This window comes from Gossypium hirsutum, chromosome A06 (genome assembly GCF_007990345.1).
Source record: "Gossypium hirsutum isolate 1008001.06 chromosome A06, Gossypium_hirsutum_v2.1, whole genome shotgun sequence".
Taxonomy (NCBI): Eukaryota; Viridiplantae; Streptophyta; class Magnoliopsida; order Malvales; family Malvaceae; genus Gossypium; species Gossypium hirsutum.
The window spans coordinates 86,219,656-86,232,264 of record NC_053429.1 but is presented as its reverse complement, the minus strand read 5'-3'; positions in this window follow the sequence as shown (position 1 = coordinate 86,232,264).

The window sequence follows — 12,609 nt, the reverse complement described above, 5'->3', positions numbered from 1 at the left end:
TTTACGGTCTTTTTACATATTAGGGGTATTTTAGTCATTTCATCCTACAAGGGTGTTTTGGTAAATCTACAAACCAAGGGTATTTCAGTAATTTTGTAAACCAATGGTATTTCTATAATTTTTAGAAAGTCAAGGGTATTTCTATAATTTTGTAAATCAGGGGTATTTTGGTAATTTTTCAAATTAAGGGTATTTCGGTAATTTCACAAACCAGTGGTATTTCAGTAATTTTACAAACTAGGGGTATTTTGGTAATTTTACAAACTAGGGGTATTTTGGTAATTCTATCCTACAGGGGTATTTCAGTAATTTCACAATCGAGGGTAAAATGGTAATTTTGTAAATCGAGGGTAAAACGGTAATTCTGTAAATCGAGGGTAAAATGGTAATTCTATAAATCAAGGGTAAAACGATAATTTTGTAAATCGAGGGTGAAACGGTAATTCTATAAATCGAGGGTAAAATGGTAATTCTACAAATCAAGGGCATTTCAGTAATTTGGTAAACTAAAGTATTCTAAACAGGGATAACAATACGAATGGGCCTAAAGCCTATTCTCGGACCAAATGGGCCCACACGCTCGTGTGGCCCTTTTAGCCCAAATCTAGCCACAAATATGAGATTCACCTAGCCTAGTCCAATATTTACTACACAATCAACCAACTTATCTAATTGGGCCTGTAGGCCCATTAGGCCCACATGACCCCTTTCGGCCCATCGCAGCCCGAAGTAGCCATCCTACAGCTAGAGTAGCGAGAAAATACACACCTGATAGGAGACTGGAGTTAATCCACGCTCCGAGCACTCTTAGCCGACGCCTAACCCAAACGAGCACTCCATACAACGAAAGGGATCAGCTAAGAAAAGGTACATTTACTCTCCTCATGGTTCCATCTATTTAAAGCCAGCTTCGCAACCACTCTTATGTTAGCTTCCTGATGTGGGATCCCTCCAACATCAGAGTTTAAATTCAACACCAACTCTTGTCGCCCCCTGTTAGCAAAATAAATGCTCCTTTCTTGCCATGGGATTCGAACCCATGCCTCCCCTCAGATGCTCCACACGCTACTTGCCATTAAGCCACAAGGCTTTTTGTGTCATATTTTATCCCCAATTAATTATAAGGTCTAAAGGCCAAAGTCCAGGTTCCCTTAAAAAAAAACCAAAATAAATTGCAAGAGCCAAGGCTTGAACCCAGGCTCTCATACAACCTTAATGACGCCACAACCACTAGACTACAAGCTTCCTTGTGTCATTTATTTAACACAATAATTTAAAAACCATCATCCAAGCATCCAGGTTTTTTTTTCACTTAATACCAAAATTTTTGCTAAAGCCCAAGTTTGAAAACAAGATTTCTCTAAAACTTCTCAGGGCCATTAACCACCAAAGCAGACATTTAATTGTGTTATTTCATTGCACAATTAAATACCTATACACAACCTCCTTACGGACCAGCACTCAAGGCCCAATTCTTCTAGGCCCAAATTCGAGGTGTTACAATTCTACCCCCTTAAAGAAATTTCGTCTTCGAAATTTTCCACTCTCAAACTACACCACCACACTTCCGCTGCGTACTCTGATACTAATAATACTAACATACACCCAAAACATTTGTCCATCGGAGCTGATATGTAACACCCCAAACTCGGCACAGACGTTATGGCTGAATCTGATGTGCCACATTGAAGTTAAAAATCCATGTTTCATTTTAGTGCTTTAAAAACTGACTTCTGTTACGCTAACAAAGTGACTGGGAGCTGGGCACCAGGTAGGAATCCGTAACAGAGGAGGTGCGCCATGAAGGCTGCTTAAGTACCAAACTCTTCGGTTGGATCCAATCCTAGACATGCCCACAACCATTGCTACACTTAGTTATATCAATTTGAAATTTATTTAAGTGGATATCTTTGAGAAATCGGATAATCGTAACGTTGTGTTGTTTAGAAAACAAGTGTCATTTTGAAAATGCGTCCTAAGTCTAGCCCATTTATTATCAATCAGTTTAAAATTAATAAAAATAAAATAATCCCAGAAAAAAAAAGAAAATCAAATCAAAATGGCCTTATTCCAACTCAAAAATAAATAATAGATAAAGCAAACTTAATGAAAACCAAACACTTATTCAAAATCCCAAAGGCGATCACTGTGGCCACTCTGAATCCTCTCCAGCTCCAAGTCCCCAAATCAAGGCTCACCTACAAGGTTAAGGAAAAGGGGGTGAGTTTGGAACCTCAATGTGTAACAAGCCCCTTTTAGAGCCCAAAGCAATATTAGCCTGCTGGGCCTAAGCCCACATCCAATCTCAACATATACTGGGCTGAAGCCTTTTCATATTTCATACTTCATAACACTGGGCCGAAGCCTTTACTGTAAACCGTATGGCTCGTAGGCCCATTTCATTATCACGAGTAATGTCAATGAAAGAATGAATGCAAGCCCATTTGGGGAGACTACTCGACCCACCATCCGCTACTCTCCACCCGTACCAACCAACACACCATGTGGGGAATGACTCAACCCACCCAACCAACACACCACTGACAGTATAAATGCTTTATCATATAACTGGAGGCCTAGCCTCTTTTAATAACTGGGGCAAAAGCCCTTTTGGTAAATTGGGGCAAAAGCCCTTTTGGTAAATTGGGGCATAAGCCCTTTTCGGTAAACTGGGGCATAACCCTTTTGCACTTCCTCCATCCATATAAAAACCCAACCAAATGCATTTATGAATACATCATGTGCATATCATACATATCATGTGCATACCATACATACCATGTACATATCATATCAATATTGTATATCAAAATCCCATGTGTCAAGTTCATAATTAAACCCTAGGGGTATAATGGTCATTTTTACCTAGGGGCAAAACAGTCATTTTCATACTATAACGGTAATTTCATAATTTTACCAACTATTAGAGTTTTCCATGTTCATTAACAGTTACTAACAATTCATATGTTCTAAACAGCAATTCTGGCCTATTTTTAGCGCAACCGAGTTATTGGGCCAAAAACCCCTAATGGGCCCTACTTAGCCGATTTGTCATCTAGGCCCATTTAGCCTGTATTCCATAATTTTGTTACCAGACTTAATGCGCAATTTAATAGGTTTTCATTTTCTACCAATTTTACCCAAATGGGCCCGAAAGCCCATTGGGCCCAACTTCAACCCTTCGAGGCCCAACTTACTGTCATGCCAAAAATCGTGCTCTTACCTGTTCCAACGATCTCGATCATCAACTTAGCGAATTTAACCAATGAGCGTTCGCTTGCTCACAAGTCCTCGAAATGCCAGAATTTCGACATTTCGGCTTTTCGGCATTTATCATTTTAAGCTATGAAAAAGGGTTCGTTACACACCTATTTTGCGATATTCCTCGACGAGATCTCCTACACGATTTCTCCTATAATCAAACGTTAATAGATCAGCTCACAATAATTGAACCAAATCGAGAACCATCTACTATCAACACTTACACATTCGGCCACCCTCCATAATGGCCTTAGGAACCTTACCTTTGCCGAAATTGATGACTAGCTCTAGCCACCCTGATGACCCAAACTAATCCAAGTCGACCCTACGCCTTGCTACTCCTCCACTAAACAAACCATAAAATGATTAAAGAAAAACCAAATAAAGCCTATACCCACATTCGGCCATCTCCTAAACTATAGGGGTTTCGGCTTTTGTCAACAGTTACCATAGGAATCGTTTAGAGTTCGAGTACTTACCACAGTCTCTCCTCTTAAATCTGTTTATGGTTAGAAGATAAGAGAACTGGCCACTAAAAAGTGAAAAGAGAAAGAGGTTTGCTGGTCAACAAAGAATCGGCACCACCTAGTCTCCACAGATTCCGGCTTTTGCGGTCTTTCGGCAGTAGTGGTGGTAAGAAAAACAATAGGTGAACGAAGGGGAGTAGTGGGCTGGTTTTGGAAAAGAAAAAAGAAAGAAAAGATGAATGGGAGGAAGGTAGATTCGACTGGAAAAGAAAAGAGAGAAAAAGACTACACCAAAAGGAGAAAACGGCATAACCTAAACCCTAATGCCAAAATTCCTAACTAAAACCCCTCTGCCGAAATCCCCTCTCTAATCCCCTCAATTCGGCTAAGCTCTATCCTTCTATCAAATCTATAAAATCTCTCCCCTTATCCCTCCTTAATCCATGCATCTGATTGTCTCAAACTCTCTCCCACAGAGTTCCATCCAGCTTTAAACTCTAGCACGCACAAGCATAAAAATAACATTACCTTTGCCATCCCAGGGAATCGAACCCAGGTCTTCCCCCAACACTTACACGCCACCCTTATAGCTCCCTAGTGGCATCACTTATCCACTTTACCAAAGGCTCATTTGTGTTACATTTTACCCACAAATTTTAATAAGACCACCTATCCAAGGCCCCTAACTTCTTAAGTCCAAAATTCAAAAATTCCACCGGGTTTTGGCCAACACATGGGCCTTCCATAAGCCCATTTACCTACTCAAACTATGAATTCCACAACCAAATACCAAATTTTAAAAACTTTACCAAAATATCGAGAATCGCAAAAAACTCAAAAATCAGGATGTTACAACTCTACCCTCCTTAAAGAAATTTCGGCCTCAAAATTTACCTGATCCAAACAGTTGAGGGTACTGCTGACGCATCGCCTCTTCGGTCTCCCAAGTAGCTTCTTCCTTGCCATGGTTCCTCCAAAGTATCTTCACTAATGGGACTGACTTCCTTCTCAACACCTTGACGTCGCGATCAAGTATTTGCACAGGTTCCTCTTCGAAAGTCAAATCCAACTGTACTTCGATTTCTGCAACTGGCACGATATGAGTTGGGTCCGAACGATATCACCTTAGCATGGACACATGAAAAACGTCGTGAATATGATCTAGCTCTGGAGGTAACTCTAGCTGATAAGCCACTGGCCCTATCCGCTGAATAATTCGGTAAGGTCCAATAAACCGTGGGCTCAACTTACCCTTCTTACCAAATCTCAATATCTTCTTCCAAGGTGAAACTTTCAAAAGACCATGTCCCCTACAGCATATTCAATATCCTTACATTTTAGATTGGCATAAGACTTTTGTCGATCCGCTACCTCCTTTAACCGATTCCTGATCACCTTAATCTTGTCTTCAGTATCTGTTACCAATTCTGGCCCAAGTACTTGCCTTTCCCCCAATTCTGCCCAACAAGTAGGTGAACGACACCTTCGCCCATACAGTGCCTCAAAAGGAGCCATCTGAATACTTACTTGGTAACTGTTGTTATACGCGAACTCTGCTAATGGCAAATAGTCCTCCCAGCTGCCCCTAAACTCAATAACACAACCTCTCAACATGTCTTCTAGAATTTGAATGACCCTCTCTGACTGCCCATCCGACTGAGGGTGAAAAGCCGTACTGAAATCTAATCGCGTATCCAACGCCTCATGCAACTTCTGCCAAAATCGAGATGTAATCCTTGGGTCTCGGTCAGAAATTATTAATACTGGCACTCCATGCAACCCCACTATCTCTGCCACATACAACTTGGCCAGCTTCTGAAGTGAGTAATCGGTTCGGACAGGTATGAAATGGGCAGATTTCGTGAGCCTATCCACAATTACCCAAACCAAATCCTTCTTGGAAGGTGTCAATGGCAACCCACTTACAAAATCCATAGTTACCCTTTCTCACTTCCAAAGTGGTATCTTTACTGGCTGTAACAATCCTAAAGGTAGTTGATGCTCGGCCTTCACTTGTTGACATGTCAAACATCTCCCTACAAATTCGGTCACTTCTCGTTTAAGCCCAGGCCACCAATATAGCTCCTGCAAGTCTCGATACAACTTACTCACTCTTGGATGCATAGCACAAGGTCCATTATGTGCCTCTTTCAAAATCATCAATCTCAAGTCAGAGTCCTTCGGCATACAAATTCTTCCCCAAAAACAAAGAACTCCATCGTTATTTAACCCATAATCTGGATTCTCCCCCTTTTCAACTTGCTGAAACCGGGAAACTAACGACTCATCCTCTAGCTGTTGCTTCCTAATCTGTTCTACCTAAGTCGGTCTCACTTGTAATTCTGCCAATAAGCTTCCACCATCATACAAACTTAGACAAGCAAACATTGCCTTCAACTCCGCCACAGCCCTTCGACTTAACGCATCAGCCACGACATTTGCCTTACCTGGATGGTACTCAATCGAATAGTCATAGTCCTTTAACAACTCTATCCACCTTCACTGTCGAAGATTCAGCTTCTTTTGAGTCAGTAAGTACCTAAAACTCTTGTGATCTGTATAGATCATGCATTTCTCCCCATACAAGTAATGCCTCCATATCTTAAGCGCGAAAATCACTGCTGCCAACTCTAAGTCATGCGTAGGATAGTTCACCTCGTGACGCTTAAGCTGTCGTGAAGCATAAGTGACCACCTTACCCTCTTGCATCAAAACGCAGCCCAAACCTATATGTGACGCGTCGTTGTAAACAGTGAAATCCTTACCAGACTCTGGCTGAATCAATACTGGTGCTTCTGTCAAAACCTTCTTCAGCTTCTCAAAAGCCTCTTGCTGCTATTTCATCCACACGAAAGGTGCTCCCTTCCTTATAAGTTTCGTTAACGGTGCTGCCAACATAGAAAATCCTTCCACGAATCTTTGATAATAACCTGCCAACCCCAGAAACTTCAGATCTCTGTTACCAACTTTGGTGGCTTCCATTCCAGAATTGCCTCAATCTTTCGAGGGTCCACCTTGATCCCCTCAGCAGACACAACATGCCCCAAGAAAGTGACTTCCTTCAGCCAAAACTCACACTTACTAAACTTTGCATAAAGTTTCTTTTCCTTTAGCACTTACAGCACAACACGAATATGCTCATCATGCTTCTCTTCCGTTTTTGAATACACCAAGATATCGTCAATAAAAACGACTACGAACCGATCAAAGTATGGCTGGAACACCCGATTCATTAAATCCATGAATGTTGCCGGTGCATTAGTCAAACCAAAAGGCATTACCAGAAACTGGTAATGATCATATCGAGTCCTGAATGTCGTCTTATAAATATGCACTTCTTTAACTCTCAACTGATGATATCCTGACCGAAGGTCGATCTTAGAAAATATCGAGGCTCCTCTTAGTTGATCGAACAGATCATCGATTCTTGGTAATGGATACTTGTTCTTGATCGTCAGTTTATTCAACTGCCGATAGCCAATACACATTTGCATAGTCCCATCTTTCTTCTTTACGAACAACACTGGTGCACCCCACGGGGAAACACTTGGTCTTATAAACCCTCTATCCAACAGTTCCTGAATTTGAGCTTTCAATTCTACCAACTCCTTTGGTACCATCCTATAAGGCACAATGGACACAGGAGCTGTTCCAGGTAACAGGTCGATTCCGAACTCGACTTCTCTGTTCGGGGGTAATCCAGGAAGTTCCTCTGGGAATACATCTTGAAATTCCTCAATGGTCCTAACTGACTCTACCATTACCTCCTCCAGTTCAGTTTGACTTACAAAAGCCAAGTATGCCTCACAACCTTTCTGCATCAACTTCTCGGCCCTTAAAGCCGAAACAACATTGGATAAATAATTCATTCATTCCCTTATGACCATTATCTCCTCATCTTTGGCAGTTCTTAGTACCATTCTCTTTACAGCACAATCCAACGTCGCCTTATGCTTAGTTAGCCAGTCCATTCCCAAGATAAGATCAAAATCCCCAAATGGCAGCTCCATCAAATCTCCTGCAAAAATCTTACCTTGTGTCTCTAAAGGCACCCTTCTGCGACCACGTCTGCGGCCTCGTCCACAAGTTCCTCTTGTACTCATATTGACTTATATGATTACGAATTTTATGATATTAGTATAATGTTCAATTGTTTATTACGAGATGTCTTATGGAAATATAACAGTTCAAGGATTGTTTTCGCATCGTTGTAGCCTAGCTACAGTTTCATTCCTACAATTTTTCAGTTCTACCCTATCTAAAGTATCATAGTAGGGTCTCAGTTCTATTTATAGCATTATATCAATATCACATAACGTAAAGAGAGTATATTTACAGACTTGGTGTCGGGGATTTAATGCCACTTCATTCTCCAATCCAAAAACCACAAACCATGTATTTAATAAAAAAAATAGATTTTCTTAAAATTTGAATAAACACCTTTGTTTTGAAATTCTTGATTTTAGACCCATTTTAAAAAAAAACCCAGAAAAAACTTAAACCATTTTATCATGTATACCTTTATAAAACATTTTTGAGAAGATCTTTTCAAAACTATTTCCAGAAATACACTTCTTGGTAAAATTTTTTTTCGAAAAGTTTTTCGGACCTGATCCACAGTCGAGTTGTTACAATCGAGCTCTGATACCACTAAATGTAACACCCAAAACCCGACCCAGACGTTATGGCCGAATCTGACGTGCCACATTGAAGTTAAAAATCCATGTTTCGTTCTAGTGCTTTAAAAACCAACTTTTGTTAAGCTAACAAAGTGAATGGGAGCTGGGCACCAGGTAGGAATCCGTAACAGAAGAGGTGAGCCATGAAGGCTACTTAAGTACCAAGCTCCTCAGTTGGATCCAATCCTAGACATGCCCACAACCATTGCCACACTTAGTTATATCGATTTAAAATTTATTTAAGTGGATATCTTTGAGAAATCGGATAATCGTAACGTTGTGTTGTTTGGAAAACAAGTGTCATTTTGAAAACGTGTCCTAAGTCTAGCCCATTTATTATCAACCAGTTTAAAGTTATTAAAAATAAAATAATCACAGAAAAGAAAGAAAATCAAATCAAAATGGCCTTATTACAACTCAAAAATAAACAATAAATAAAGCAAACTTAATGAAAACCAAACACTTATTCAAAATCCCAAAGGCGATCACTGTGGCCACTCTAAATCCCCTCCGGCTCTAAGTCCCCAAATCAAGGCTCACCTGTAAGGTTAAGGAAAAGGGGGTGAGTTTGGAAACTCAATGTGTAACAAGCCCCTTTCAGAGCCTAAAGCAATATCAGCCTGCTGGGCCTAAGCTCACATCCAATCTCAACATATACTGGGCCGAAGCCTTTTCATATTTCATATTTCATATTTCATAACACTGGGCCAAAACCTTTACTGTAAACGGTATGGCCCGTAAGCCCATTCCATTATCACGAGTAATGTCAATGAAAGAATGAATGCAAGCCCATTTGGGGAGACTACTCGACCCACCATCCGCTACTCTCCATCCGTACCAAACAACACACCATGTGGGGAATGACTCAACCCACCCAACCAACACACCATTGGCAGCATAGCTGCTTTTATCATACAACTGGAGGCCTAGCCTCTTTTAATAACTGGGGCAAAAGCCCTTTTGGTAAATTGGGGCATAAGCCCTTTTCGGTAAACTGGGGCATAACCCTTTTGCACTTCCTCCATCCATATAAAAACCCAACCAAATGCATTTATGAATACATCATGTGCATATCATACATATCATGTGCATATTGTACATATCATGTGCATATCATACATATCATGTGCATACCATACATACCATGTACATATCATATCAATATTATATATCAAAATCCCATGTGTCAAGTTCATAATTAAACCCTAGGGGTATAATGGTCATTTTTACCTAGGGGCAAAACAGTCATTTTCATACTATAACGGTAATTTCATAATTTTACCAACTATTAGAGTTTTCCATGTTCATTAACAGTTACTAACAATTCATATGTTCTAAACAGCAATTCTGGCCTATTTTTAGCGCAACCGAGTTATTGGGCCAAAAACCCCTAATGGGCCCTACTTAGCCGATTTGTCATCTAGGCCCATTTAGCCTGTATTCCATAATTTTGTTACCAGACTTAATGCGCAATTTAATAGGTTTTCATTTTCTACCAATTTTACCCAAATGGGCCCGAAAGCCCATTGGGCCCAACTTCAATCCCTCGAGGCCCAACTTACTGTCATGCCAAAAATCGTGCTCTTACCTGTTCCAACGATCCCGATCATCAACTTAGCAAATCTAACCAATGAGCATTCGCTTGCTCACAAGTCTTCGAAATGCCAGAATTTCGACATTTCGGATTTTCGGCATTTATCATTTTAAGCTATGAAAAAGGGTTCGTTACACACCTATTTTGCGATATTCCTCGACGAGATCTCCTACATGATTTCTCCTATAATCAAACGTTAATAGATCAGCTCACAATAATTGAACCAAATCGAGAACCATCTAATATCAACACTTACACATTCGGCCACCCTCCATAATGGCCTTAGGAACCTTACCTTTGCCGAAATTGATGACTAGCTCTAGCCACCCCGATGACCCAAACTAATCCAAGTCGACCCTACGCCTTGCTGCTCCTCCACTAAATAAACCATAAAATGATTAAAGAAAAACCAAATAAAGCCTATACCCACATTCGGCCATCTCCTAAACTATAGGGGTTTCGGCTTTTGTCAACAGTTACCATAGGAATCGTTTAGAGTTCGAGTACTTACCACAGTCTCTCATCTTGAATCCGTTTATGGCTAGAAGATAAGAGAACTGGCCACTAAAAAGTGAAAAGAGAAAGAGGTTTGCTGGTCAACAAAGAATCGGCACCACCTAGTCTCCACAGATTCCGGCTTTTGCAGTCTTTCGACAGTAATGGTGGTAAGAAAAACAATAGGTGAACGAAGGGGAGTAGTGGGCTGGTTTTGGAAAAGAAAAAAGAAAGAAAAGATGAATGGGAGGAAGGTAGATTCGACTGGAAAAGAAAAGAGAGAAAAAGACTACACCAAAAGGAGAAAACGGCATAACCTAGACCCTAATGCCAAAAATCCCTAACTAAAACCCCTCTGCCGAAATCCCCTCTCTAATCCCCTCAATTCGGCTAAGCTCTATCCTTCTATCAAATCTCTAAAATCTCTCCCCTTATCCCTCCTTAATCCATGCATCTAACTGTTTCAAACTCTCTCCCACAGAGTTCCATCCAGCTTTAAACTCTAGCATGCACAAGCATAAAAATAACATTACCTTTGCCATCCCAGGGAATCGAACCCAGGTCTTCCCCCAACACTTACACGCCACCCTTATAGCTCCCTAGTGGCATCACTTATCCACTTTACCAAAGGCTCATTTGTGTTACATTTTACCCACAAATTTTAATAAGACCACCTATCCAAAGCCCCTAACTTCTTAAGTTCAAAATTCAAAAATTCCACCGGGTTTTGGCCAACACATGGGCCTTCCATAAGCCCATTTACCTACTCTAATTATGAATTCCAAAACCAAATACCAAATTTTAAAAACTTTACCAAAATATCGAGAATCACAAAAAACCCGAAAATCAGGATGTTACAGGATAGATTTCACATGCAATCAATTTCTACATTTCCAGAACACACACCAAATAAATACTAAATCTAAAGAAATAAATTGGCTACTTATTGCAATTCAAAGAAACAGAAACAGTAGTGTGGCGATCTCCGAGTCCTTCGCAGCTCTAAACCATCTAAGCTTAGGGATTACCTGCACAGTTAGAAACAGGGTGAGTTTACGAAAACTCAGTGTGTAACCCCAATAACAAACAAACAATAAATAACACGGTATCAGTATAATCTGGGCCAAAGCCCTATTTAGTCTTGACATATACTGGGCCAAAGCCTTTTCATAAATCATATCACTAGGCTGAAGCCTTTTCATAAATCATATCACTGGGCCGAAGCCTTTTCATAAATCATATCATTGGACCGAAGCCTTTTCATAAATCATATCATTGGGCCGAAGCCTTTACTGTAAACGGTATGGCTCTTAGGCCCATTTCAATATCACATGTAATGTCAATGGATGTATGCAAGCCCATTTCAATATCACATGTAATGTCAATGAATGTATGCAAGCCCATTTGGGGAGACTACTCGACCCACCATCCGCTACTCTCCACCCGTACCAACCAAGCTCTCCATGTGGGGAATAACTCAGCCCACCCAACCAAACTCTCCACTGGCAGCATAGCTACTTTATCATATAACTGGAGGCCTAGCCTCTTTTAATAACTGGGGCAAAGCCCTTTCTGATAAACTGGGGCAAAGCCCTTTTTGGTAAACTGGGGCAGAGCCCGTTTAGCACTTCCTCCATCAATAAATCCCACATCCCATGCAATATGTCATGTATGCAGGATGTCATGCCCATATTTAAATCAAACAATCACAGTCAAGTCATTCATATCATGAACATATATTCACAATCAAATCCGTCAACCACACAGTCCAAGTCAGTCACTTGCCCACAAGGGCAAAACAGTCATTTTTCATATTATAAGGGTATTTTCGTAATTTTACCAAAAATTAGGGTTTTCCATGTTCATTATAATTGTCAATATTTCCGAGTGTTTAAACAATGATCTTTAACCCACTTATCAAATTCGAGCTTTTGGGCCCAAAACCCCTAATGGGCCCTACGAATGCTGATTTAACCCACTAAGCCTGCTTAACCCAAGTTTTACAACAATACTAACTATGTTAACATGCAACTTTTCCAAATTCTATTTCTATCAATTTTACCCAAATGGGCCCAAAAGCCCATTTGGCCCAATTCCTGCCCATTGAGGCCCA